This window comes from Sarcophilus harrisii, chromosome 2 (genome assembly GCF_902635505.1).
Source record: "Sarcophilus harrisii chromosome 2, mSarHar1.11, whole genome shotgun sequence".
Lineage (NCBI taxonomy): Eukaryota > Metazoa > Chordata > Mammalia > Dasyuromorphia > Dasyuridae > Sarcophilus > Sarcophilus harrisii.
The window spans coordinates 583435937-583442972 of NC_045427.1; the positions used below are offsets into that span (position 1 = coordinate 583435937).

Below are 7036 nucleotides of genomic sequence, written 5' to 3' on the forward strand. Positions count from 1 at the left end.
GTGGGAGACTCTTTAGAAAGACATGGGCCAAATAATCAGGTTCCTTTACTTAGCGGCAGGGAATATATGGATAAAGGGCATTTTTCTCAGGAAAAGAAGAGGAAAGGAAGTTCATGGAAACCTTGAAGCCTTCTCTTACTACCTAAACATCTGAATGATCTGCATTCATCCAGCAGAGACACCTTCTTTAAATGTCTTTATTCACAGAGAAAGAAGAGACACAGATTGAGAAGGAGAGGCCCACAGTAGATAAGCAGGATAAACTCCTTATCTAGACAAGTGGACTCTTAAAGAATGACAGAATAGGAAAGTAATTGGAAGATAACTTAAGTGTTTCTCTGTGATGAGGGTAGAAGTTGGAAATGGTCATTCTAGTTTCCTTTCCATTGTTTGTTCAGTACCTAATAACAGAACATTCTGTTTATGTCCGCAGTGGGAGATGAGAGGAATCTTATGGTGCATTCCCTGCTCCAGTTGAGATGCCACTTCACATGGGATTTAATGAGAGAAGACATAGACTTGCCTTAGAAAACGGGATTCTGGAAGAAATTAATTTCCTGGACACAAAGTTCAATGTGAGAATTCACAATAAATTAGCTTATGTAAAGCATGTGAGAGGTCAAAATGAGGAGGCTCTTGAGAAAAACTGAAGAATTGATCCAACTGTTTCATGATGATCAAGCAAAAATAAAAAGCTTTGTGACCTGGGGAAACTATGCCTAGATCTATTATCACATGAACAGGCTGCCTGAAACCCAGACTTACCTAGACAGGGTAGAGGCAAATTGTAAAAGGCTTTTAAGTCCTTTTGACTATAAAGTGGAACTTCCAGAAATTGACTGTGAAGAAGGGTGGGCACTGCTCAAGTTTACATGGACATATTATGAAAAGTCCAAACCTTGTTTCCAAAAGGCTCTGGAATCAGAGCCTGAAAACCCTGAATTCAACACTGGATTTGCAATCACCATGTTTCGCCTGGAGAGTCCTGGCAAAAATCATACTAGCATGTCTTTAGAACTACTCAGGCAGGCAATCAAAATTAACACAATTAAGATGCTTACATTAAGGTTCTTCTTGCACTGGAGCTCCAGTCCCTTGATCGAAAGGAAGAAGGAGAAAAGAACCTTGAAGAGGCTTTAAGCAGTAAGTCCTCAGAGCCATATGTCCTTCATTATGCAGCTAAATTTTACTGCAAGAAATTATGCCTAGGTAAAGCACTTCAACTCTTTCAAATTGCTTTGCTACAAAGCTGCAAATGACATATGAAGGCCAGCAAATGACACAGAAAAAAGTTTAAAAACTCAGAAATGCACAAAATATATGTATAGTATTGTACAATATTAATATAATTTATCTTTTAATATCATAATAATTCATATTTCCTCTTTGGCACAAAAAGTTAATCAAAAAAACTTACATAGATTTTCTAGATTGCAGGGGTTGGAAAGAGTCACCACATCTCTAACTCCTATAATGTGGAAGGGATAATGTTTTACTGTAATTACTAAAATATCTTATATTATTACTTAATCCAGATAAAACTGATATACTACTACCCAGTCTATCTGATTCTAAAAAGCAAAGAAGAAAACCAAGCTTCCAGGAAGAAAAATGAAAAAGGGACTTCACAACAAAGAAAGACAAAATAAAATAAATCATCAAAACTCTTTTTCTAAATTATATACCAATTAATTGATGAAAAGTGAATAATTTTATGTAAAGATAAATTATGTAAAAATAAATTAATATGACATGCAGTAAAAATAATTTAATATACCCTATGGAAAAGAAATTGAATAAGGCTCATGTACAAATTCATTTATATGAACTTTCAAGCAATAAAAACACATCTAATTGGATTTACAATTGAATTCTTCAAAACATTTAGACAACAATTCCTTAAATAAATTCTTTGCTAAAATAAGGGGAAAATTTTTCTACCAAATTTCTTGTAGGGAGTAATTATGGTCTTGATTCCTAAACCAAGGATAGACTAATAATCTTAATGAAAATTGACATAAATATAACAATAACAGTGAAGAGACCATTTTTAAAAACTATATAGTATAATGAGGTTGGATTTTTATCAGAAAAGTTGGGGTAGTCCAATGTTAAGGAAACTGTAAAACACCAATATATTTTTAAATGATACCAATGTGATAATTTATTTATTCAGTACCATACATCAAACTATCAAAAAAAATCCCTTTTGAGAATTAGAACAAATAATAACATTATATGAGAAAACAAAAGGTTGGAGATTTTGAGGGAAACCATGAAAAAAGTGGGAAATGGGGTATAGCATTACCAAATATCAAATTATACTTATACAGAGTATACAAATTTTACTCCAAATTATTAAAACTTTGACATTTATTTTTTAAAATGTTCATCAGTGGAAGAGATGAGCACAATAGCATACTATTCAAGTAAGACAAAATCCCCAACCACTAGAGTAAGGATCACTATTGTGAAGAAAACTAGAAAACTTGAAAGTCTGATGCAAGTTTGGCGAACAAAAAATTTACATTACACCAACAGGAAGCTGCAAATGGATACATGATAAGCATGTAAAAGGTGACATTATAAATAAGTTAAAGGCACATGGAAGGAGATACTTTTTGCAATTATAAATAAAGAATTCATGACCAAAGAAATTATAGAGAGCATCACAGAAGATAAAATGGATCATCTGTATTACCTAAAAATGAAAAGTTCCTGTGCCAACAGAATTAAGTCAGTTAGAATTAGAAAGGAAACAAGTAACCAGGTCAGGGGGGAATCTTTGTGGCCCATTTCTCTGATAAGGACTGATTTCTGAACATGTAGGGAACTGATTCATATATTCAAAAACAAAAGTTATTCTTCAGTAGGTAAGTTGAATATTAAATATAAACAGGTATTTCTCAAAGAGAGAAATCTAGATTAACATATAAAAAGAATGCACCAGATTACTAGTAAATTAGAGAAATGTAAATTAAAATAACTGTGAGACTTTATATCATATCATCATATTGTCAAAGATAACAGAAAAGAAAAATGAAATATTAGAGGGTCCATGGGAAGATGGCACACTCATGTACTTTTGTGGGAGCTGTGAATTGGATCAGACAAATGACCTTTGAAGGAAGATGCTATCTGTATCCAGAGAAAGAATTGATAAACAGAAGTATGTATAGAAGGATTTTACATATATGTTTGTACACACACAGACACAGACACACACACACATATACATATTTGTGTTTCATGGTAGCCATCTCTAAGATAGGGGGAAGATAAAAGGGGGGGGGAGTTACATGATAACTATTATATATTTAAAAGAAAGAGCAAATTATACATAGTAGACTTGTAGTTTCATGTGCAATCATCTTTTTTCTGTTATACTGTTATAAAAGTGCTTGTTTTATTTCTTAAGTTCAAAATAAAATAAATAAATATATTTTTAAGTGATTCAGCGATACTAAATTTTGCATATGCTTTGAAACAGTATTACTAATACAAGACATATACCTTCAAAGAGATCAAAAATATAGGGAACAGATCTACATTTTAAAAAGAAGTTGTAATACCATTTTTAGCAAAAAAATAATAATAATAATAACCATAGTGGTGCCTATCAATTAGGAAATGTCTAAATAAATTGCTAAATTTATTCAGTGGAATATTATTGCTTTATAAGAAATAATTAAAAAGATGAATTAAGAGATAACATAAGATGTTTAACTTGATGGAGAGTGAAGTGAGAAGAATAATTTATATAGCAAAGATAACATTGAAAAAAAAAAAGTTGGAAAGACTTAAAACTCTGCTCAAATCAATGACTAACTATTACTTCAGAGGATTGATGAAGCATACCAATGTCCTTGACAAAGAGGCTGAAAGATGAAGGGGCAGATTAAATATACAGTTGTGACATGGCTAATGTATGGATTTATTTTGTTTGAATCAATCCAGTTGTTACAAAGAAGGTATTGGAAGCTTTGTGGTTACAGATTCAGGGAGAGGGTTAGGAGATAATTTTTTTAAAGGAAAGACAGAAGGGAGAGAGGGAGGGAGGAAGGGTAAGAGGAAGAGAAAAGGGGAAAGGAGAGAAGAAGGAAAGGAGGGAGAGAGGAAGGAAAGAAGGAAGAAAGGAAAGAAAAAAGGAAGGAAGGAAGGAAGGAAGGAAGGAAGGAAGGAAGGAAGGAAGGAAGGAAGGAAGGAAGGAAGGAAGGGAGGGAGGAAGGGAGGAAGGGAAAGGAGGAAGGAAGGGAAGATGAAAGAAAGGAGGGAAGGAAGGAATGAAGGCAGAAGGGGAAAAGAAAAGAAGGAAGGAAGGAAGCAGGGAGGTGAGAAATGAATGAGAGGGAAGGAAGGAATGAAGAAAGAAGGGAAAGAAGAAAGGAAGGGAGGAAGGAAGGGAAGTAAGGAAGGGAAGGGGAGAAAGGGAGGGGAGGGAGAAGTGAAGATGAAAGGGAGGCAGGAAAGACAGACACAAGTTTTTTCCTGAAATCTGAGCAGAATAAAACAGAAGGGATTCAGAAATAACAAGCAGGACATTTTTGAAATTCATATGCTGAATTTATTATATTCAGCAATTGTGTGGCATAATAGATAGAGCAAGGGATCTTGATTCAGAAAGATGAGTTCAAACACACATCAGACACCAGCTGTCTGATTCTGGGCAAGTTATCTAACTTTTCTCTGCCTTAATTCCTCATCTGTAAAATGGTTTTATATACATTTTAAAATCAGGACTATTTTGAGGATAAAATTAGATAATTTCATTTAAAAGCTTGAAAAAATCTAAACGTTTCTACAAATTCAAGCTTTTATTATTGTATCCTTTTTTATTCATTTTAAAGTTAAATGCAAAATGAGAAAAGAAAAAAAAAGGATATTTTTATATCCACAGCAGATCATAAGAAAGGATTCAATATAAAACAATAAATTTTTATTTTGAACTGTGTACTTTTTTTTTTTTTTTTTTTTTTTTGCTGAGGCAATTGGGGTTAAGTGACTTGCCCAGGGTCACACAGCTAGGAAATATTAAGTGTCTGAGGCCTGCTTGAATTTTTTACTTTTTTTAACCTATGGAATAAATATTGTGCATTGCTTTCTTTCTTTTTTTTTTCTTTTTTGTTTTATTATAGCTTTTTATTTACAAGTTATATGCATGGGTAATTTTACAGCATTGACAACTGCCAAACCTTTTGTTCCAATTTTTCCCCTCCTTCCCCCCATCCCCTCCTCCAGATGGCAGGTTAACCAATACATGTTAAATATGTTAAAGTATAAATTAAATACAATATAAGTATACATGTCCTAACAGTTATTTTGCTGTACAAAAAGAATCGGACTTTGAAATAGGGTATTATTAGCGTATGAAGGAAATCAAAAATGCAGGCGGACAAAAATATAGGGATTGGGAATTCTATGTAATGCTTCATAGTCATCTCCCATAGTTCTTTAGCTGGGTGTAGCTGGTTCAATTCATTACTGCTCTATTGGAATTGATTTGGTTCATCTCATTGCTGAGGATGGCCAGGTCCATCAGAATTGATCATCATATAGTATTATTGTTGAGTATATAATGATCTCCTGGTCCTGCTCATTTCACTCAGCAACAGTTCATGTAAGTCTCTCTAGGCCTTTATGAAATCATCCTGCTGCTCATTTCTTACAGAATAATAATGTTCCATAATATTCATACACCACAATTTATTCAGCCATTCTTCATTCAGTTTCCAGTTTCTAGCCACTACAAAGAAACCTGCCACAAACATTCTTCTGTGCATTGCTTTCAAAGCTATCCAACTCTTGTATTTCCTTCTAGGTTTTCTTCTGTTCTCTTTTATACAGTTTTTTTCTCCCTCCCTCCCCATTATTCCCTAGAAAAAGTCAAAATTAAATACATGTATGTGTATACACACATATGTATACATATCTATACATATTTATAAATAAGCACATACATATTCACATATATACATTTATATAGGACCATATTAAGCATATATTTATTTGTCAGTTCTTTCTCTGGAGGTGGATGACATTTTTCTTCATAACTCCAATCTTTCTATGTTTTCTTTTTCTCTAAATCAACCAGCTCATCATTTCTTACATCACAAGTATTCCATCATGATCCTATTCCACAACTTGTTTAGCTATTCCCCAATTAAAGAGCATCTATTATTTTAGTCAGTCTGACAAGTGTAAGATTATATCAAAGTTATAGCTATTAATACTTCTCTAATCAATATTAATTTAGAGAATTTTTTCATGTGATTACATGTAGATTCGATTTCTTCATTGAAAAATTGTCTGATCATATCCCTTGACTATTTATCAGAATAAGCCTCATGTTATAAATTGACGAAGTATTTTTTATATAGTTGAAAAATGAGACCTTCATTTGAGAGATTATCTATGAAAATTTTTACTGATTTTCTGCTTTCCTCTTAATCTTGGCTACATTGGTTTTATTTATATAAGAACATTTTAATTTAATGAAAATTTTCCATTTTATACTTCAAAAATGCTCTCTACTTCTTGTTTCTTCATAGTATTCTCCTATCCTTAAGTCTGATAGGTAATATATTCCAAGTTCTTCTTATATCTTTTTAAATGCAAAGTATATATAATAGATTCATGGTTTCATACAAAATATTTTTAATTCATCTTCACATATAGTAATGCTAATATCTAATGGTGCTCATTAAAGAACCACAAAAAGAAACAAAATTACTTTCCCCTCCTTCCCTTATCCCCATAAAAAGGCAAAGTCAATTCACTTCATCATTAAACTTTTAATGGGAAACACATCCCAAAAGGGGATACAAAGCCGATGAACTGAGCAGTACAATAATACTTATAACTGCACTGTGACTTATAAAGCAAAGCATGATGCACAAAGTCCATTTTTCAAAGGGAACTGTGAGTATATGGGGGAGGAGGGTGGAATTAAGTAGTTTAATTGCCATTGCTAGTTACATGTTTAACTTTATTATTATTGTTGTTGTTGTTGTTGCTATTATTTATTTATTTAAATAAA

General features: G+C 32.6%; 1 pseudogene; it reads left to right on the forward strand.

Annotated features, from left to right (window-relative positions):
* The first annotated feature begins 416 nt into the window (after positions 1-416).
* LOC100927132 lies at positions 417-1263 on the forward strand (annotated as a pseudogene).
* Positions 1264-7036: the final 5773 nt, after the last annotated feature.